Source organism: Pelodiscus sinensis, chromosome 1 (assembly GCF_049634645.1).
Source record: "Pelodiscus sinensis isolate JC-2024 chromosome 1, ASM4963464v1, whole genome shotgun sequence".
NCBI lineage: Eukaryota > Metazoa > Chordata > Testudines > Trionychidae > Pelodiscus > Pelodiscus sinensis.
Window position 1 is genome coordinate 144,466,448 of NC_134711.1, and position 22,662 is coordinate 144,489,109.

At 45.5% G+C, this 22,662-nt stretch overlaps 1 protein-coding gene across 2 annotated transcripts in view; it reads left to right on the forward strand.

The window, feature by feature from the left end:
- The window catches only part of IGSF11 (immunoglobulin superfamily member 11), a 136,805-nt gene that overhangs the window by 82,372 nt on the left and 31,771 nt on the right, over window positions 1-22,662 (forward strand). The window contains exon 2 of one of the 2 annotated variants that reach the window (XM_075905954.1): window positions 5,424-5,579. The exons of the other annotated variant lie outside the window; for it this stretch is intronic. The gene's annotated coding sequence lies outside the window, so the exon portion shown is untranslated. The remainder of the gene's footprint in view (window positions 1-5,423; window positions 5,580-22,662) is intronic. 2 annotated transcript variants of the gene reach the window in all.

The following is a 22,662-nucleotide window of genomic DNA, read 5'->3' on the forward strand; positions in this document are numbered from 1 at the left end:
TTGAACCAATCCAGTCTGCAAGAGGTCTCAACCTTATCGCTGCTAGCATGGCATGGGGATGTTTTGCCACCGCGGTGCAGCATGCCTGGTGTAAAAGGCAGCCCATGCTCTACTTCTTTGACCCAGCAGCTTGCTGTGTGAAGCAGCCCTTAGTCCTGGCACACGATTGTCTGCCAGATCCATTCACGTGATGATACTCAGCTACGAGTGGAATTCATGTGCATGACAGATGACAATGTCTTCAGACCAGGCTTGGGCTCAGGGCAATGGGACGAGGCAAAGGAAGTGCCTCACCTCTGTGTCTGGGGCTCTTTTGTGTTGCCTACCACTGGATGTTGTGATGTTTAGGGTCTGGGACTTGTGCCGTTAAAACTTTTTCATTTAATGTATATGTTTGTTTGTAAACTTACTTCAGTACCTCCGGCAGGAATACCATGTTCAATTTTCAGAGGGGCAGCCGTGTTAGTCTGTAACTTAAAGGAAAAAAAAACAAGAGAGCAGTCCCGTGGCACTTCAGAGACTAACAAAAATATTACATCATGAGCTTTGTGGGTAAAACCTACATTTGGAGCAACCTATAGGCCCTTGCCTAGGTAACAGCTGAGCTGTGTTGCCCACAGTCATTTGTCATGACCATTCCTAAGAAGACCTCTAAACAAATCCATGTAAAAGACTGCCTCTGAGTTTCTTGAGGCCATCCACTATCCAGGGCCTTGGACAGTGCGTGTGAGCTGATGAAGTAGCACATGGCCACCCAGTCACTGACAATGGGAAGGCACCAGAAGCAGCAAATAGAGGCACAAGGAGGCAGATCAACCTCAGTGGCTGAATAGGCCCTTGTAGAAGACACTGTTCCTGCAGGAGGAACAAGAAGGGCCCATGTATGTGATCAGAAAGCCACTAAGGTTCAGTCATTCACAGAGGGCATGTAAGAGCTAGAATAGGATGTCGTGGTGATGGAGAGAGGGTTGCTGCTCTTTTGTGGGGATAGGGGTTGGTAGTAGCTGCACAGTCTTCTCTCATGATAGAAACCATGAGACCCTTTTTTCTAGCTATGTTTTTATTTTGTTTTTGTTTTTTAAATCAAGAACATATTTTCTTTATTAGGTTTTTTTATGCCAGAGACCAGGAGATGTGGGTCCTCTTGATGAGCTCCTAGCTATTGAGGCACATGTGTGATGTGTATGTGTTATGTTGGGTGGCTTTTCCAACAGTCAGGAATTGTAAAATGTGAGCTTTTGCTAAAGGCTGAGCCCATCCTTGCTTTGGGTCCCTTGCTGACATTTGAAAAACAAGTATCAAGCCATTCCATTTTTCCTATAAAACAGGAAAATAACTTCTGTTGCTGCATATAAGTGAAACTGGACAAAAGTAGTTCTTGGGGACTCAAAACGGTCATCTTTGTGGCTTGCCTTGACTTTCTGTTCCCCCTCTAGTCTCTTAGGGTATGTTTACATTGCAACACTATTTCGAAATAACTAGCGCTATTCCAAAATAACGTAGCCCACATCTACACAGCAGGCAGTTATTTTGAAATAGTGTCAAAATACTGTCAAGCTGGAGGACTTCTTACTCTGACTCATATAACCCTCATTGTACAAGGAGTAAGGGAAGCTGGAAGAAGAGTGCTCTATTTCGAAATAAGTGCTGTGTAGATTGCAAAATACGCTATTTTGAAATAAGCTATGCAATTGACATAGCTCAATTTGTGTAGTTTATTTTGAGTTAAGCCTTGCTGTGTAGATGCACCCTTACACAGAATCCTTATAGCTGCGTCCCCCTAACAACTCTTAGAGGATGGGTGTGGTTGTGAAGGCCTAGAAACCCTGCAAAGCCTGAGTTTCAGACCAAATACTGGAGGTTATTGATCCCAGGTTATTCGGGTACCTGACACAGATACACCAGGCTATGAGTCGCACAGAGTTTTCAACTGGGCTCCTAGGCCTCAATTGGACGTTGGTTAGGCCTCAATTGGAGTATTGTGTTCAGTTCAGGGCATTGCATTTCAAGAAAGATGTGGAGAAATTGGAGAGGGTCCAGAGAAGAGCAACGAGAATGATTAAAGGTCTAGAGTACATGACCTATGAGGGAAGGCTGAAGGAATTAGGTTTGTTTAGTTTAGAAAAGAGAAGATTGAGGGGGGACATGATAGCAGTTTTCATATATCTAAAAGGATGTCATAAGGAGGAGGGAGAAAACTTGTTCATCTTGGCCTTTGGGGATAGAACAAGAAGCAATGGGCTTAAACTGCAGCAAGGGAGGTTTAGGTTGGACATTAGGAAAAAGTTCCTAACTATTAGGGTAGTCAAACACTGGAATAAATTCCCTAGGGAGGCTGTGGAATCCCCATCTCTGGAGATATTTAAGAGTAGGTTAGATAAATGTCTATTAGGGATGGTCTAGACAGTATTTGGTCCTGCCATGAGGGCAGGGGACTGGACTCGATGACCTCTCGAGGTCCCTTCCAGTCCTAGTATTCTATGATTCTATGAAATGTTAGGTTTTACAGGATTCTTCTCTGAATGGACAATATTGGCTCATGGTTTTAAAGGCTAGACCCAAAATCCCTGCTGATGCAAAGCATGTTGTATGAGCTCTCAGTAAAGGGACACGTCACTTCCCAGTTGAAGAATTTTACTCTGAAACCACTCTCAGGGAGGGAGTATCCAATGGGAAGTGGTTCAGGAGGGAGTGAAAGTCAATATGTAATTGGACTAATGAGCTCAATGTGAATAACAATAGCGTGTTCAGTTAATGCCCACACATTGTACTCTGCTGATCTTATACCTTGGAATGATGAAAGGCTGAGTCCATGCTTCAAGGACTCAGATATCTGGGAATACTGAGCCAGCATTCCTGGCAGTAGCAGTCTGAGATACCTATAAATGGAGGGTGTTAGAGGAAGAGTTTACTAAGAGTAAAGACTGTGATGTTTTAGGCTAGTCGTGCTTGGGGAAGGCTTGCTTCAGCATTCCTCAGGTGAGGCTCTGGAACAACTGGGGAATCCCTCCCCTGCTTCCCACGATACCCAGGACTGGGAGGAGCTGTGGGCATTTTAGTGTCAGGTAGGTATAATAAAGCTACTGTCCTTTAATACAAAGTCTTGGTCTGTCATTCAAAGGCTCTTGATGACTTGGGACGTGATCATAAACATTCCTACCTTATTCCCCGTGGATTAAAAAAAAAAATCCTCCAGTCATGCGTAGGCAGTCTTCATAAAGACAAACTATATTTCTCATCTAAATATACCCACGTGTGCTCTTACAGGCCCCTCGGGGAAGGACACAGCTGAACGCTGGAACTTCTGTGATCAGTATCTATTAATCACAGCTATTATTAAAGTGTGGTTGCAGTCAAAAACAGTGACTGTGGAAATGGGACCTTCTTCCTCAACAGATCTGTTCTTGCAGTGTCTGCACCACAACCTCTGTCAGGAAAATGCATGTTCTGGGGTATGACTATTCCATCCCCTAAGCAACCTAAGTTCTAGCGGCATAAATGCTCGTGTGCACAGCATTGTGTTGGCAGAAAAGCTTCTCCTGCTGACACAGCTGCTCCTGTTTCCGGAAGTGGATTTCTTTATGCCGACAGGCGAGCTCTCGCCTATCAGCGCTGAGCATCTTCACCAAATGGTACTGGTGCAGTTGAAACGCTGTACCTATGGATAGGGTCTTGGTGTTCTCACATCAGACCTGTTCACTTGATACAAATAATACAGCTATGGGATGGTGAGCTGGGATCTTTTCTGCCTCATACACCCTAACACAACTGTTGGTAGACTGTATTCCCAACCACTGCCATTTATCCACCTTGCTGGACTCTCCCAGAATTTCTGTGCTCGGTCTCCTGTTTGTGTAGCCCAGCCCCACCCTCCCCTTGCTTTGGGACCCGTTCTTCATGGCAGAGCGGAGTGTTATGAGAGACGGATGTTAATCACCCTCGGTATCTTAATGCAATTGTCATCTAGACTCTGATCTTTAATATCTGTGGTGATGGAAGAGGCAGAAAGAACACCTCTTGGCTTTCATATTACTCTTGAGTACTTTATATCTAGCGCCCTGCGCGGATACAAAATTGGTAGCCATATTTCCAAAAATGATCCATGGATGTGGATACCCATGGACAGGCCCACCGATTGGGGGAGGGAGGGCAGGGGAGCAGTTGTCCCGGGGCCTGGCAATTCAAAGGGGCCTGAAACTCCGGCTGCCACCACAGTAGCAGTGGTGGTGGCCAGACCCCACGGCCCTTTAGTTCACTGTGGGGGCACCTGGCCACATGCTCTGAGCAGCACTAAGGGCTGGGGGGGAAGGGTTGCCACACTCCAGGCAGTGCTGAGGGCTGGCTGCCTTCAGCCCTGTCCCCTCCACCTCCTCCCCCACCCCTCCTTTGCCCAGAGGCCCGCAGAGGCTGTATGCTCCCCTACCTGTGGATTTGCAGGACTCTATTTATATCTTCCAAGTGCTTTGCGAATGTAACGAACCCCGGTTCATTACCAAATATGTGCAGAGGTAATGGTTACCTTGAGAGACTGAACCCAGGGGCTTTGGTACCAAAACCAGAGATTACCATCCCTTGAGCTAAGGGGGTACGTGATTCTTGCTGCTGAATGCTGTATCTATAAGCATGAAGTACAAAATGGCACTTGAATGTCTGTGCGCCTCAGCATGTAATTGACCAACATCTTGCGTGTCCCTTTCTTGTAGCTGGCCCTAGAGGCTACACCAGCCAGGAGAAGAGGTGTAACTCCTTTGGGATTGTGCTTTTGATACTGATGGTCCCATGATTGAATCCTATTGACAGCCCTGGGGTCTGCGTATCTCTCCTAGGCACTTCTATGTCCCATCTGAGCACCTCCCCATTGTTAATGGCATTATCCCTAGAAGAGCTTTGTGAGTCAGGCAGGGCATTGCTATAACCCCCATTGTACAGATGGGGAACGGAGGCTAAGAGACATGACCAAGGTCATCCAGGAAGCACGTGGTGGAAAAGAGAGATGAACCCAGCTGTCCTGAGTGCCAGCCTAGTACTCTCCACTGGCCTGTCCTTCCTGCCATTATCCTGTGATTGTCAGCAGCTGTGATGCATTTCGGAAACATGAATGTTTTCAGATCCCAGTTTGTCTCCCCTTTTGCTCAGTGGATTGAACAAATTTGATAGGGAACTGTGCAGAAAACATAATTAATAACAATTATTTGTGTTGTAACGGGCTTTCATCCAAGGATCTCTCAAAGCTGGGCAAACAGGAATTAATTCAGCCTTAGAGTCCCCTCTTGGGAGGAAACAAAGTATTCTTAGCCACATTAAGAGTCTCTCTATATGATTATGATAATTATAGTACAGCACTTAGGTGTTGTTCTAGACACTATAAAAGATGGCAAATATATAACATTTGACAGCTAGAAACAAAGGAATTTCCATTACAGATCACACCCATGGTCCAACTAGGCCAGAATTTTGTCTCCCACAAAGTACGGCACCAGATGCTTCGGAGAAAGAGGCAAGAAACCTCCTAGCAGACAATTTATGAATAACCTGCCCAGAGCCGCAGAGAGGAGAAGCGACTGGCTCAAGGTCACACAGTGAGTTTCTAACAGAGTTGGATGTATAGTGATCTCACACATCTGTCCTCCATTCCCTACACAATCATTCTTTTGATGTGTGAAGCCCCAGACGTACATTGCCAGAAAGATGACTCTGAGAGCACATTGAAACAAGACACCCTGTAGCCATGTCTACACTATGTGGAAAATTGACGCTGCCACATTCAGTCTTCTGGGGCTTGAGTTAGTGGGTCTAGTGAAGGCCCGCTAATTTGAATGGAAAGGGCACCACCATTGGCACCAGCAGTCCTGCTCCTCACGAGGAGTAAGGGAAATTGACAGGAGCATTTGCTTCCGTCAACCTCCTGCTGTGATCGGCCCAAAAACACAATTTAAGATACATTGACTCCAGCTATGTAATTAATATAGCTCGAGTTGCATATCGTAAGTCGACTTTCCCTTTTAGTGTAGGTCAGGCCTCAGACTTGCTACAGAGATGCCAAACCACTGGCTGTACTGCTCCTACCTGCCCTACATGGTTATCCACAAACCACGTACTGAGCAGGCAAAATCCTGCCTATCTGGGAATGGATTTGGTTTAAAACCTAGGCTGGATTTTCTGGGTCAGGCCTTTGTCTCAAGGCCTGGTCAGAAATGTGGAGGAGAGGCCTCCCAGATGATGCCTCATGATCCAACGAAATCTCCTTTTCTGTCACTCTGTTCCCTAGGAGACCAGCACGCAGCGGACAGTTTTCTGAGCTGCTTTGCCATGATAGCCTAAGCCAGGGGTGGGGAACCTCAGGCCTCGGGGGCCAGATGTGGCCTCTAGCTTGTCTGGATCCAGTCCCTAAGGCTTGGGGAGCCTGTGCTAGTGCTCCAGCCCCAGCCCTCGCTGTCCTACCATGGGGAATGTGAGGGGAATGTGTGGAGTATCTTTTTCCTTCGCAGTCAGGGTCCACATCAGTTAGGGGTTTGTTTGTTTTGGGGTGTGGTTTTTTTTTTGCTTCTCCCTTGTGTGGCCCCTGACTGATTTTTCTGTGAGTCAGAGGCCCCCCGACCCATAAAAGTTTCCTCACCCCTATGCAGTTAGTGGCTTTGTTTTCTGTGCAGTCTTCCTCTTCCAAAATGGTTACAGCCCAGACAAACAAGATAGGTTAAGTTGGTAGGCACAGAAGAGCTATATCTGGACAAATTTGGGTCTGCCCAGGTTCCTGGCATCTAAGATCTCCAGCAGGGGTTTTTCCACCCCACATCTCAGATATACCCATGGAATAAAGCAATGTTTGGCTTTTCTGAGGACAACTGGCTGGGCATGGCAGTATTTGAAATAAATATAGTTTTGGAGGAGAATTCATTTCCTCTGAATTAATGCAGCCTGACACAGAGCACAGGAGCATGTGCCATCTGGTCAGATCTGACTTGATTTTATGAACAGGGGGGAGGGTAACTGATACTTTTATGAAGTGTAGTTACAGTACAGGCAGAAATGGTAATCCCTTGGTACCAAAAATGCGAGATGCTTATCTGAAATTAAAATGGGTAAACGCTCACAGGCCCAGTAAGGTTGAGAAGGTCAAAATGTTGATCTCGGAGGAGATGAACCTTTATTTTTTTTTATTCCCAGAAGTCCTGGGTATAACAATGTTGTCCATCAGTTTAATAGGCAGCAGTGAGTAGTGTATTGTTTTCTCTTATTTTCAGAGCTAGCTTGTTCATTGTATGCATAGACTGTTATGCCATGTCCCTTCTCCAACTCCAAAGATGTGTGGTTTTGCTACACGGGTCCCCTCCTTTATATATCATCCATACACACTCACACATACATACCCTCCACCGGGGGGCTGACACCATTGCTGTATCCCTGGGCAAGGAGGAGCTGGCTCAGAGCTCTTGGAAGGGGTGGGGCTGTGACAGCCAGTCCTCAGTGCTACTTGGACCACCCGGCGCCCCTCCTTTGGCCCTCAGAACCAGCTGGAGCATGCTTCCCGGAGCTCCAGTGGTGATTCTAAAGCTTCCAGGCTCCAGTACAATTGCCCCTTTTGCCTGCTCTTCCCCCGTCAGTGGGCTTTGCCTCCACCTCATGCCCTGTGCTGAAGCTGCTGTGTAAGAACATGTCAGTTGGGCCAGAGGGTGCCCCGTTCATTCAACATCATCAGCAGCAGCCCACACAGCAAAAAGTCAGGAATCTAACTGGGTTCTCCTCTGTAGTCATGTAGAGCATGTAACAAAATGGCTGAATTCCTCCAACCCCTTTGCACGGGGTGGGCATTGGAACTCACCAGCGTAGTGTGATAACATACCCCTGAATCTGCTGAAGCTGAGAGTGATTCCCGTTTAGCTCCTGCAGTAGAGACTTGTGGTTTTGAAGCTGAAGGATTTCTATGTCCACTTCTGCTGCTGTGATGTTCCTAGTAGCCATCTTATGTGTGGCAATGCCAAACATGAAATCATTGTTGGCCGTGATCCTAGGGCCAGTCCAGCTATTGAAGATGTAGTATGGTGTAGTGATCGCAGCCTCTGTAAAAAAGGGACAGAAAGAGGTTTTCCTGCCTTTCAAGAAAAATAACTCAGCTACTGTAGCCATGAAGCAAGAACAGTTACCATCCATTTGAAAGGTTTAGGGCAAGGGTGGGGAACCTTTTTTGTGTCAGGGGCTGTTGACCCAAGAAAAATCAATCGGGGGCTATGCTCTAGTGAGCAGCAAAAAAACCCTCATTGATGTGGCTGCTGACTGAGAAGGAGAAAGACACTCTTCACAGCCCCCTTGCACACCAGAGCCTGGGGGCCCCATGGTAGTAGATTCAGTGTGCTCCAGGGTGATGGAGGGGCTAGAGCACCAGCTCAGGCCCCCCAATGCTGGGGGGAGCCCTGAACCTTGTGGGGTGGATCCAAGCGAGCTGGGGGCCTGAAGTTCCTCTTCCCTAGTTTAGGGTGAGAGGGCCAAAAATAACAAATCTGACCTGCATGGCCATGACTAGTGAAGAGGTGAGCTGGAGAGGTGATCAAAAGCATCCTTCATGTGCAATAAAATAGTTGCTTGTACAGGGGTAGAGGCTCCCTCATAGTGCTGAATGCAATACAGAAGCCCCCTATCTCCTTTACCCTCCAAGAGGCTAGCAACTGAGTGTTGCCCAGGGAAAAAAATCTGGCAGGATCCCTAAAGTTAAGCTTGGAATGAGGTGCCCCAAAACCTTTCACTGTCATGAGAAGTAGGTCTTTTACTTTCTATGTGGGCCCAGCCACTATAATGGGGAACACGACTTGATCATACACAGGACACGAGTACATTATGATAAGGGCCATCTGATATCAGTGGTTCAAGGCAAGTTGGGTCTGTCAGAGGAATAAGCTGAAGGGTGTTTGCTGTTTACAATTGCTTGTTAAAGATAGCCGTGAACAGTGCTGCTCTTCCAGAACGGACAGATGGGCGGAGATTCCCTCCCCTTCAATAACTGTTCATTTGTCGTTAACCACGACCCTGGTGTAAAGCAAGGACAGAATCTCACCATGTTAAGTGTCTTAGGTTGCTCCATGGGTGTAGTAAATTGTACCTCTGCCTCTGAGGAAAGGAGAGCAACGTATGAGGTTTGAATGACTGTAAGGAGTGTTGTAACTGTGTAGGTCCTACAATATGAGAGACACAAGGTGAGTGAGGTAATCGCTTTTATTGGCTGCGCTGCTGTTGGTGAGAGAGAAACTTTCACGCTTACACAGAGTGCTTCTTCAGAAACTAGCTCAGAATGTCACAGTTAAATACAAGGTGGAACTGATTGTTCAGCATAACACCTTACGAACCTTGGGTGATGGATGTTATGGAAGAGCAAAAGTTAAAAATGTGCCCTGAAGCTAGGCTTTGGGCTCAGCTCATTACTGACAGATTCCTGCTGTGAAATCTGGCTTTGCATCTCTCCACAATCCAGGGCTGTTAGGTTCTGGGGATTTGGGGCAGCTGTATTCCTGCAGAGCCTTAATGCCTGCCTTAGACCCATTTCTCCAGGTCCTTCCTCATAAATCTACTTCACTTCCCATAAATGAGAGAATTCAATCACTTGATCTTCTCTTCTACCCCATCTCCTTTACCGTCAGCCTCATTTGTATCCCTGGATCAGAAGATCTGATAAAATCGTGCAGAGGTCTTTTATTAATGTTTGGCTAAGAGCTGACCAGATGCCCCAGCCTGTGAAATAATCACCATATGTTGATTGAAATTGTAATTGCAAGGCAAAAGCCAAAAGCCTGGGAGGTTTTTTCTGTGAAGTGTTCAAAGAACTGCTGCCTGACTTTTCTGAATTAAAACAAAAGTGTTCCTTTTCTGACCTGCTTTGAGTCAAGACTTTAAAAAGTATATAATACCCTCTGATTTCTGTGAATAGCTTTCTGGGCAATTTTTTTTTACCTCCTTCTGCAGTTGTGTAGTTCGCACCAGCCTCTTTTTCCTTTTGTTGTGTTGTGTGGAAGGAGTACAGGATTACTGTGGGCTGTGAAAGAGCCAATGCATTTCAACCTTACACTTGCTGTACCTTAGTGGAAAATGAGTTTCTTTCTGCAGCAATGTTCCCTCTAATTTTTTCCATTCATGTGCAGAATACATTTTGTTATATGCATGGAGACATGTGCTGATGTGCGCTACCGGTGGAAACACATCCCACCTGCTATAAGCAGTTTGCTAATTAGCTGGTCCACATTTGAATTTCTCCTGGGTAGCCACCCAAGCACACAGCTTAAAGGGAACCCTTCTCTGCCGTCATGCCCAGTAGGTTTTTTTTTCCATTTCTAACATCAGTGGCTCTGCAAACCTCAGTGGTGAAAACCAGAGGTGTAGATTAGGGGTAGCTTGGCAGTTTTTAGCATGTTGAAGGCAAAGGATCTTTCTCAACAGATGATTAATGATATGAGTATAGGACAAAGTCTGGCCTGGTTAAACCATATGGAGAAAGCATGATGCACCTCCGTTTGATGCTTATCAGGACAGTGACATGGCCAATTTGTTCAGTGTTGTATGTCTTGGGTGGGATTCAAAGATTCATTTTTCCTTTCCACATATAAGTGGACAGCTGGGAGCATGAGTGCTGTGGGGGCAGGGACAGTTTCCAGTGTGTTTGTACAGCACCAAGCACAGTGGGTCCTAACCTGGTTGGCCTTGAGGCACTATTGCAACATAAATGTTTATAATCATCCTGAAGAGTGTACTCAATGGCCCTTAATATATCTTCTCTTAATTCAACACACATCTGCTGATGGTCATAAGATTATCCACAACTGCTGAAAATCCCAGCCATGCTGCTTGCCTCTGCAGCATGATGAATTCCACGGGGGTACTGCATTCACCATGAAGTGTCTGTTTTTCTTAAAAATAAGGGACAAATGGAACAAACAGCCCCGCCACCACTAAGTCTTTTTTATTTTTATTTGTGTGTGTGTGTGTGTGTGCACAAAAGAATCAAATAAATTGAAGTGATATATATGAGCTAGTTCCTATTTGTGATCTCGCTCATATCCATTATATACTAGTGTAGCTCCATTGACTTCAGGGGAGTTGCTGCAAATTTACACTGAGGTCAGAGCAGAACCTGGGCCAGTGTATTGCAATCTGATTTTCCTTTTAATCCCATTATTCCTAGTTCTTACCCTGCTGCCACCTTAAACCATCCCTCCCGCTCCTTAATTATAACATGCTTCAAATAGCTCCATATAGTTATTATGCCAACTCCCTCCAAGTCTTTCCTTAGCAAAGCCATGCACATTTAACCTTGTCTGTCTTTCCTCATAAATCTCTCCAGTTCCCTGATCCATTTTGTTGCTCTTCTGTGAATTCCCTTCTACTCGCCATTTATTTTAGGTAACAAGATGAGCAAAACTGTGTTCCAGGGGTGGCTGCACCAGAGGGTTGTAGAAATGGCCCTATGCCTATTATCTCCCTATGCCATAATGTGATTCTTCTGTGTACAAAGCGCCTAACTTTGTGTGCTTCTTTTGCTTCAATGTCACAAGCTCATTTCTTATTTGCTGCTCTCTCTTCACCCTGATCTCTCTTAACATGATTGCTTTCCTGTTTTCTCCCTCCTGTTCATTATCCGTGTTTTGGATTATTGTTCTCCAGGGGTATCAGCTGCATTTTTCTGAGATGAATCTCATTTTGTAGTGTTCAGCCCAGGTTTCCAACATATCTAGTTTCCATTGCGTTATGGCCCCTCTCCTTCAATGATTTATGTAAGTGTTTAATTTTCAGTTAGTTTCTTCAGTTAATGCTCACATTATTCACTCGGTCAAAGTTATGGATGTGCATGCATTTGCACTTGCTTCTAGTTAGGATGTCTTTGCAATACAACGGCCTCTGTTCACATTGGCATTTTTATTGCCATCCACTTGAATGTCATCTGCAAATTCCTTTACGTGCTGTTGGCTTCTTTTTTACTTTCCTTCCTTCCATCGGTTTAATAGACTTGAGCAATCTCTAATATGCCCTAATAGACACCTCTCCCCTAAAAGATTCTTTATTCATAGTTCCGCCACCAGTTTGCTGTCCAAGGGGATGCAGCATCATAATCTTCACTATGATCCCAAAACAATCCATTACCATTTTCCCTTCAGATACTAATTTATTATTGTACCAAAAACATGATTCTCATCTCTAGGTGCTTAAGGATTTTTTTCTCTTTCATGTGTATTCTATTATTTTGCTAGGAAAATTCACTAGACTTACAAGTAAACAATTGCCAGGATCATTTTTCTTTGACAATCAGTATTACATCTGTGATTCTTCAGTCTTTGGGAACCTCCCTACCACTGGGGGTTTTCAGATGTATTTATCAGAAGTAAAGTAAATTTGTTAGCTAGTTCCCTAAATAACAGTCTAGGCCCCCAATAGGGCAGATACTTAAACATGCAAAAGAGACTGTTCACAACATATAAAGTACATTCAGCTTTGCGAGATCAGGTCCTAGGGTGCTTGCTGTGTCTGGACTAGCTGAGTAGTAAATGTTTCAAGTGTTTCCTTATTTGTGGTTTTTCAGTAGTGATGTCTAACAAGCTTTTCCTCCCTTCATTTCTAGTCCAAACTTCTTACTTTTTTTTTTTCTAAAGACAGATTTAAAAAAGCTTCTAAGTCATTTTTGAACCGTTAATTCCGTCCCCATCCTCATGTATTAATGAACCTACCTTCTTTCAGGCACATCTTATCCCTCCTCCTCCTCCCCCGAACTTGTAAATCCCTTCTTATTTCCTCCAGCGCCTTGAGCAGCATAAACGCATTTACTTTTTTTTTTCTTTCTTTTTTTTTGCTTGCTGCCCTTATCTTTTGCCTGCAGCCTTAACTGACTTGGCGTATTCTTGTTTGGTCCCATTCTCCCTTTCAATTTCCATTTCCAGTAAGGATTTTGTTTTTAATTGTTTTATGAAAAGGTGTTCATTGGAACACACCGCTATGAAACAGAAGTGTGTTATTCAGAAGACTTGTGTGGTGGCATCCCCTCAGGGACCGTTTATATTAGCAACAGTCATCTGGCTGCAACGCTAGAGTAGTTCCACTCCTAGAGTGTCCTCTCCATTAACAAAGCTCAGCCCATTATCTGGGTAGACAACATGCTAATGATCTCAAAAGGGAAACACTTGATCAGTGCGCTTTTTCCTTCTCTTTGGTTTTTGAACCGCTTTATCTGCTACCTTAAAAGCTCTACTAGCAGATTATGCTAGATTTGAACTGTGAAAACGTCTCTTCTTTGCTCTGTGTGTATTTTAAAGCCCTGCTAGTTTTGAAGCTAGTGTAGGAGAACAGTAGAATCTATCCTATTTAAGAGGAGACTGTCCACTCCAAACAAAGAATAATTAGCCAGTGAGGGTTTCAACCAGTTGTTGTTTAGAAGAAGGTTGAATGTTGGGAGGAACAATGTGGGAGAAGCCCAAGACTGGCTAACTGAATTCCCTTAATACAGGAGAGGTGTGTTGGTAGTTTTTTACCATAGTGATTTTCTCCTTATAGACTTTCTTTAGGTACCGACTCAACATGTGGTCACATTGACACAAGCAAAGCATGGGATTAGTATACCACCAGTGTGCTGGGAAGCTGTAATAAGCACATTTAGCACCAGGACAGGAGGCAAATTCTCTCATAGACTCATGGATTTTAAGGCTAGAAGGGGTAATTGTGATCATCTAGTCTGACCTGCACATCACAAGCCCCCAAACCCCTCACCCATGCCCTCCTATAATAGACCCTTAACCTTTGGCTGAGTTACTGAAGGCCTCAGATCATGCTTTAAAGATTTCAAGAGCTTCAGGAGGTATCCAAGTTAGTCTGTTTCAGAAAAAAAACAGCAAGTAAATGGTCTGATAGCACTACCAGACCATTTGCTTGCTTTTTTCTTTTTTAAAGATTTCAAGTTACTGACTCAACCATTTATTGTAGATCAAGCCAGAAAGTGACCTGTGCTACAGAGGAAGGCAAACTTGCACCAGCATCAGGATATCTGCCAATAAGATGAAGGGAAAAATTCCTTCCTAGCCAGAAATATGGAGACCAGTTAGACCCCGAGCATGTTGGTGGCATCCACCAGCCAGACATCTGGAAAAGAACTCTCTGTAGTAGCTGAGAGGTCTCCCCATCTAGTGTCTCGTCTGTAGACATTGGAGATATTCTCTAGCACATGGGCCACATGCACTGTAGGCACTCTCATCATACCATCCCCTCCATAAACTTATGAAGCTCAATCTTAAACAAGTTGGGGATTTTGGCTCCCATTATTCCCGTTGGAAGGCTGCTTCAGCACTTCACTCATCTTCCCACAATGTATTTGGGAGGGAAAAGGTGAAGAAAGGTCTATAAGAGGAACTGCTTTGTGAAGTCCAGATATGAATAAAATATGGAGATTGAATTCTGAATGATCATCCGAAGAGGGTGATGTTCAGCCATTAAATACAGGAAGGTCTTACAGCCAGCATACATGCCTGTGTCTCTCACTTCCTGGGGTCTAATCTCAGCTCTGTCGCTGACCCAGCTGACACACCTTGGATGACTCACTTCTTTTTCCTTCCCCATTTCTAAAATATGGATAATGCTGCTCACCTAGGGGCTGTAAAGTTTGGTTCCTGAATGGGGTGAAGGGCTCTGAGGCCCTGGAGTAGAATGGCAAGGTACTTTTCTTACAGACATTCATTATGAGCATTCTGTTGGAGCAGGCCGAAAGGGGGCAAGGCCTAACGTTCAGCAATTCATTATTTTCTGTTGAGTCTATTGTTCCGGTGATTCCCTAATGGGTTGTTTTCACCCGCCTTCTTCCTCTCCTGTCACTGTGTTGTAGCTGTTGCTATGCAGAGGGTTATGGATAAGTAAAGCATAATGAGGTCACAAATTCTCATGCTCATCTGAAACTAAAATAATACCACCCATCACTACTCTCTTCTCCCCGCATCTCTTTCCTCCCCAAAGGTAACCCCAAACAGGCTCATGCAACCGGCACAGCAGTGGCAGGGAGTCCCGATGCTGTGGTTTTTGTTTAAAAGGACACAGTAGGTCATGTTCCAGTCTCTAATTCTCTGCGCCATATTCTTCTCAGTTATCTGGCCCGGTAAAGGGTTGGGCCCAAGTCATGCTGTGGGTATTCACTCACAGTAATGTATTTCCGTGGGGCTTTTGTTTACATGGGGGAGAGAAAAGCTTAGAGAAGAAACCTGGCACAGAACAGTTGGGATTCGGTTAATCTGCTTAGAAATACATTAATCGGAGGATCAGATGCTGTCAACAATACTCTTTCCCCCTTGCTCTCTTTCCCTGCCTTTGTGTCAGCCGCCCCCCGCCGTCTGTTCCTGAACCTCGCCCCATTCTTCCTTTCCCTGACCCTGCAAGTCAGTGGGTAATGAAGCACAAGGAGATTAAAACAAAATTAACAACTAAAATCCTGCATCTTAATGAAAATTAAAAATGGGTCTTTGGCTGAGACTTGGTGCTATTTTTAGTATCTTAAACAACCAAATTGATTGTAGCAAGACTTTCCCTGGAAATCACCAGGATAAGGGCGTGTTCACAGCAGATAATCACATAACTGCTGTCCAACCTGTTCCCCCACAGAAGGTGGCACTGCAGAATAGACCTGTTGGGTCACACCACTATCCTGACATAATGTCGTGATGCAACTACATTGTTGTGATTACTAGAGAAGGGTCCACTCAAACCCCACAGCTCCTGTTGACTGCAACTGGAATTCTGGATGCTCAGCATTTCAGAATTACTGGCTTAAAGCTGGGCACCCAAAATTTGATGCAGATTTTGTAGATGCTCTTGAAAAAATGGGGCATTATCTTTTGGGACTTCAGTTTCTGTATCTGAACAAAGTGGGGGTAATGGTGCAGACTTAGCACACAGAGGTTTATTGCCTCTGTGGAGAATGAGCTACCCGACTGAATGCCAGTGGTGTCTTAATTACCTGGCACTTCAGTACCTCTCCAGGGGGACTCATGCAGATTTGGAGGAGAAGGGGTGACAGGATGGATTCCTATGGCCATGTGTATTTGAAGTATTTGGAGGAAAAGGATCAGTTGTCCATCATCAATTTGTGAGTTAGTCTGGAGAACAAATGATTGGATCCTTGCAACAATGTGCAACAGCTCCAACCATGGGAGAGAAGTGGGACATTGTGGTTCTCTTTGCGGGACACTTCAGAGACATTTAGAAGTAGGAGAATTGTGGCTTCTGTGATCTCCAGAAAGAGGTGGTGCATTAGTACTTCTTGTACTTCTTGTACTTGGGCTGTCCTCACTCCATGCCCAAGTGGGATACCAACAACATAAGGCTGCACATTGCTGAAATGTGCCTGTTACTGCTTTCTCAGTGATTCTGTCTAGGAATGGGAGGTTGGAAATGGTGAAAAGATTGGAGAGGTTTTCTGCATCGAAGACTGGTTTTGTGTGGCTCAGCCAATGATTTTCATGGAGGTGGGCAGAGGTAAGTCTCTGAAGGAGATATTGATTATTCCTATGAGCATTGGGTATGGTTGTTGTTCATTGGCTTTCCAGAAGAGGTATTAAATCTATTTTGTAGGGCATGAATCAAATATTTATCAGGGCTTCTAGAATTTCAATACATATGACAAAGCCAAACTCCACCAGGAGAAGTGGTTGATGTAGAGTTTTCTGCCCCAATTAGTTTCCCTCATATTAGTTTTTTTTTCTGCAAAGTATGATGAGAGCTCTCTGCATACTCCGGTCCAATGCTTGGATTGGGCTGCCTGGGCTGGTGAGTTGGTCTGCTTTGGAAATAGTTGTGATTTTGTGGCTATGATGGTAGAGAAGGAGAAGATTCCCTATTGCTTCAGCTCATGTCATGGCCCAGTCCTGGAGGATTCCTTTATGCTGTTGACAGTTGGATTTGGTGCACTGAGAGCCTACTCTTCAGTCTGTATATTGTGACAGATCTAGTGTAGCACTAAATCTTAGTCGGCCTTCCTCTGCATCAACTGAGATGAAGGCAAATTGGGGCCGAGACGTTGATGCTTGTGGGCAGCATGCCATGCTACTCTGTCACCTTGTTGGTACATTGATGTTGTGAATGGGAGCTTCCCAGTTTTTCTAAGGCATTCAGGAAGCTGAATAGATTCAGGAGTAAGCCAGTTTGTCATTTCACTTCTCCAATGGGAAGGAGCAAAGGCCGCTCTGAGGTGGTGGTAGGAACAGGAGCGCAGAAGATTTGTTATGTTTTCAAAATCCATATGTAGGCTGAAGATGGGGTCTAGTGTGTGTCCGGACCAGTGTGTGGGCTTGGAGAAAGCCTGCAAAAACACCCCTTGTTACCCTGGTGTATCAGAGATTGAACACATAGGGCATCCTTGGAAATTGTAGTCACCTGGGAATAGGGGTGGAGCTGCAAAGAAACTGGTGAGCACCTGGGGAAGGGGAAAAGGAGAAATTCCCAAGAGAGATGATTTATTCCTTCTGCTCCCCTGAGCTCTAAGAAAAATAATGACCTCGATCTCCTGCATGCTCACTGGCTATTAACGATATCCTAGGCTAATGAGTCATGTGCTGGGAGCCGCTGGGCTTTGGGACTGCTCGGGGAGGGGAGCACAATTACTGCCTCATTAGTGCCTAGGGAATGAGAAGCCCTGTGTGGGTCCCATTGTACTATTATTCAGGCAGCCCCCTGAGCGGGGAACAAGCTCCCCTGAGCCTGCATCTCAGATCCTGGTGTTCATATCTGGGGCTCACTGCCCTGCCAGGCAAGCAAGCAGAGCAGCCTCCTCAGGAGGCACTCTTCATGGAGCCTTTTCTCCAAGCAGGTGTCTGAAGCCAAACCCAGCTATTTGCATTGTGGGGAGAGAGGGAGAGATGAATGACAGAGAGAAGGGCAGAGCATGAGCAATGGCAAGGTCAGCTTTTCAGATTCCAGGAGCCAGTGTATGATCCCAGCAGGTCCCTCAGTTTGGTAGGGTCTTCATCTGGGGGCCATTAGAAATTCAAGGTCTTTTCTGTCCTTCATCTCCTAGGTTTCCTGCTGTAAATATCAGAAGCTCTGAAGGATCTGAGCTTCACTGGGACCTTGGTGTGTGGGTGGAAGAGTTGGAGGGGAAATTACAGCTGCCCTGAAGCTTACCCAGACCTTTAATTAATCCATGCTTGAATAATTGAGATTTGATTGTTGGTTCATGGGAATTACAAGGGTCTGCAGAGCTTGAAAGCTGTGTCAGTCAAACAGATCGAAATTTGTTCTCTGATTTTTAGTTTAGATCCATGTTTTTAAAAGCCTAGCCTTTTTTGAAATGATTAATTCCATGGTAAGGTTGCAAAATCAAGGGCTCAAAACTCAAGAAATCCCCAGAGAGAAAAGCTCCCTTGACAGTGTTAACTTGGCCATATGGCATATATGTAGCATTATCTTCTCTTTAAATGTTTATAAATTTTCTGACAAAATACAGCAAACCCACTACACTGAGTAAGACATTCTGACTGACCTCCAGACAAAGGAGAGCATGCACATATATCTATTGCTTTTTACCTTTAATTGTTGTTTTCCTTTGAGCAGATGGCATTTTGAAGTCCTGGTTTCTGTGTTTAAATGTACAGTTCCATGTTTTCGTTTCCGCTGTTAATGCATAATTATAAAGAGTACAGAATGTACAGCATGGCTGAGTGAATGTTCCAGGGAAACACTTATCCTTAAGAATTTCCTGGCCCTTGATGAAACATCAAAGTTGCATCCATGTTAGTTCCCCACAATCACACATTAAACATATTTGCTTTTGCTCATTTAAGACTCAGTCCAAATCCCAGTGAAGTCAACAGAAAGACATCCACTGACTTTGGAGTTCCATTGGACCATCATTTTGTGTTGGAGGAGGGCAGGAGCTAGAGTAAAGGGAATATGGGAGCACAGTTCCCTTTCTCCTTTAATCAGTGAGAAAGCTCACCCTTCTCCTCCTTTCCTCAGATCCTGCCTTGCCTTCCCTGGGTGGTGTAGTTGACAGGGAAACAAAGTTTCCTGCCCATAGGAGTAGCAGCACCCCCACCTGGAACCCCCAGCCTGCATATTCATCCTTTCTGCTCTAGGAGGCTGTCCGCCTAAGGGCTGGACAAACTGGGCCCATGGTTGTAGCCAGATGGGAGGGGCAACTGGGCATGGGTATTGCTGGGCAAAAGGGTACTTGGGCAGCGGGCATTGTAGCAGGACATGCTGGAAGCACATGGCTAGGGAGGAGGCATGCAGTTGAGGGAGAAGTGCAGGGATTGGGATGAAGGGGGCACTGTGCAGAGATTGGGCCAACTGGGGCACAGTGCAGGGGCTAGTGGTAAAGAGAGCACAAGATGGGGATGCAGGGGTTGGGGAGCCCATGGATGCCAGGGGAAATGGGTGGTACTATACGCACAGAGGTCAGGGGCACCAAAACACAAGACTGCCCAGGGCACCTTTTCCCCTAAGGCTGGCTCTGATTCTGTCCCTATGTGTTGGTTCTCCTTCTTTCGCTCCTTCTAGCTGTCCCAGCTCTGAAGGGGAAATGGGAGACCCTGCTACCAGCTTCCTCTATCCAGCTCAGAATGAATGCAAAACTGAACCTTTCACCGTTGCACGTACATACATCTGACTGGCTGGCCATGTGCCTGCTTAGGGGCATGGACTCCTTTCAGAGGGATGTATTCCTTGGTCTCAGTTCGATACCCCATGCCATCTCCTCCCCATGTCAATTCACCACATGACTTTGACAGCCATGACAACATACAACCCCCAGAATGGGTGAGATTGCCCTCTACGCTGGTCTGCTTTAGCTACTGGTTCTGTTCTGGTAACTTCAGGGGCCTCGCCCTCCCTTCAGGCTAGAGGGGCTGATCCCATGACCTCCCAGAGGCCCACAACTTAACACCTACACTCTGAAGGTGCTGAGGAAAGAACTTCAAAAAGTCCTATGCCTTGACTTTAGCCCAGCAAGTGTCAAGTGCTGAGCAAGAGACTTCACAGGAGCAGTGTCCGGATGGTATTCCAGCAAGGCAGAGATGCTGAGCTGGCAAATGTACAAATGCCTGCGTCTTGGCTTCAGCCCAGCAAGCCAGAGGGACTGACCCAATAAACCCCCCCTGGGCATGTGCCTTCATATCAGCCTAGCATACTAAACTGCTCTACCACTGACCTCACACAGGATGGAGCTTTGACATCAGATCAGCAAGTGAACACTGCTGAATCAGTGAGTTTACCAACTCACTGCCTTGCCAACATCACAACTGATATATTAGCTGAGTAGCTGTGATCCAAATTTCTCATTCAAAGAGATCTGGTGGTGGAAATTGGCCTTTCTTACTCATGAAAAATGTCCACAGAAGTTTTTGTTCCATTTAGAATTTTCCAGGTTTTTTTCTATGAAAAACTAAAAAATTTTCAGGTGTCAGAGTTAGGGCCTTTTGTGTACCCCCATTTATTTTCTTTTTCCCCTCATTTTGCCTCCCGAAGATGGCTGGGGCAAGTGGTGCAGGGAAGGAGCAGTAAATTACGAGAAAAAGTCCCTGGTGAAAGCCAAAATGTGTTTGTTTTTCATCAAAATTTTTTCATAGAAAACTCTTTTTTGCATTTTTCTGTTTCCTTTTCTTTGCCTTCCCTTTGCTCTTCCTCTCTATTTACCTGTATCTTTTCCATTATCTCACTTTCCTTCCTTCATAGCGGTCACTTGCTCCTTTCCCAGAGATAGAAATCAGCCACCTGAGGACTTACCTGACTGCAGAATGGTTTTTAGAAAATATAGTAATTCCCCGATTTCAGCCCATTTCTAATGCTGCGTCTGCAGCCCTTAGTGTAGATGTGTGCCCCACTCTCATCTCTGTAAGTTGCAGCTGCTATGCTGGTGACCTCGTTGAGGCTGAGGGAGGGCGCTCACAGGGGCCTGTAATATGCCATCAACCTGGCAAATTAGATTCTGAACTGGGGGAAAAGTACAGCTTCCCCTCTCCTGAGACTGGACAATCTCCCCTCCCTCTTCCTCTCCCTCTCCCTCTCCTTAGATTGTGGGAGCTTCCTCTTCCCGCCTCCTCACTGACTGGGGGAACAAGGACACAACAGGAGGAAGATCTGAAGCAGGAGCAGCAGGACAAGATGGAGTCTGGCTGGGGAGGGTAAGGGACTCCACTCATACCTGTTAGTAAGTGGAGATGGGAGGGAAAAAATGTCCAGGCTGAAAGTCCTTTTACCTGCTTCCTTTTTCTAGAGGAAGAACTGCCCCCTGCTGTCTTCCACTCTCTCCAAGTGCACAGGGGAAAGGGGGTGATGTGGATGTTGAGCTGACACAGCTAGTTGGAAACACAAGGGATGGTGTGTGGCTGGCTATGGGCTGTTTGAAGACATGGCCTTGTTGCACACATATTTACCCCCTAGTCTCTATTAGTGTCCCCAGGCATTGAACCCTCAAGCAGACTGATGCAGTGACAGCAATATCCATGGCAACAGATAACTCCCAGAATTAGGTAGCATTCTGTTCCTGTTTTGATCTTTCTTAACTGTTGAGTGAGGACAGAGAATTATTGTCCCCATGAAGGGGGAGACAATCTCTCTCCAGCTATTTTTTTCTATTTCTTTCTATTCCCTCTCTCACCCCCTGTTTACTCTTTACTCTTTCTTTATTTGTGTGTACAGTGCTTGCTTTGTACTCTATTTCTCTCCTCCTTACTTGTTCTTTTCTCTCTTCACAGAAAAGGCATCCTGGAAAAACTCTGCTGCATCCAGGGAATGCGTTTGCTCTCCCACTTTTTTTTGCAGAAGAGCAAATGCGCTCTTTTGGGGAGCTCTGTATATCTTGTTCTAAGAGGAACAAGAGCTCCTCTGAAAGAGGAGGCTTCTCTACCATTTGTCCCCATCTAGACTGGGCCAAATGGTGGAAAAGCCTCTTCCGGAAAAGCGTTTGGAAAAAGCTACGCAAATTGCGAAGCGCAATTTGCGTAGCTTTTTCAGATAAAAGAGTGTAGTCTAGACCTAGCCTCATTGTCATGTCTTATGGTCTCTATTTGCCATTCCATGCCCCATGCACCCCCTCTTTTTGAAAGGCCCTGCTCCCTCCCCATATTGTTCCTTGTCCGCCTGTTTAATGGCTCACCAGTAGCTGGCTTCACCTGAGTCTAGTGGACTCTTGATTAACCTATCCTTTTGGGCTGTTTGCTGGCCAGTCACGCATGCACCTGCAAGGCCCAGAAACCTTGTTCCTACCCTGACACAGCTTGTGGTCCTGATGCTGACATTTCACTTGTGTTAGTGTCCTGATGCCTGGGGCTTACAGAAATGTTCATTAATTAATCCCTTAAATATCAGTGCTCGCAGGCGGTATTGTGTGTATACATCCATCTGAAAGAGAGAGGGACACACGTACGGCACTAGAGCATATGCTATACGTCCTGCCATTTCTAACACTCATTTACCAATGGGTCATCCCTTCCAGACTCAACGCCCCCCCCCCCCCCCCCCGCCACACCTCAGTAAGCCAGCAGGGAGTGGGATGTCCTGGGGGCAGGCTAAGGGATGCAATAAGTTGTGATAGGGTTTGCACCTTAAATTGAAAAAATCTTGAATGTTCTCATTGGACACTAAAGCTCGATGCAGCTTTTGGGAAGCCTTTGGCAGAGAAATCTGTCACAAATCCAAGCTATTGAAAAGCAGAGGTGGGGGGTT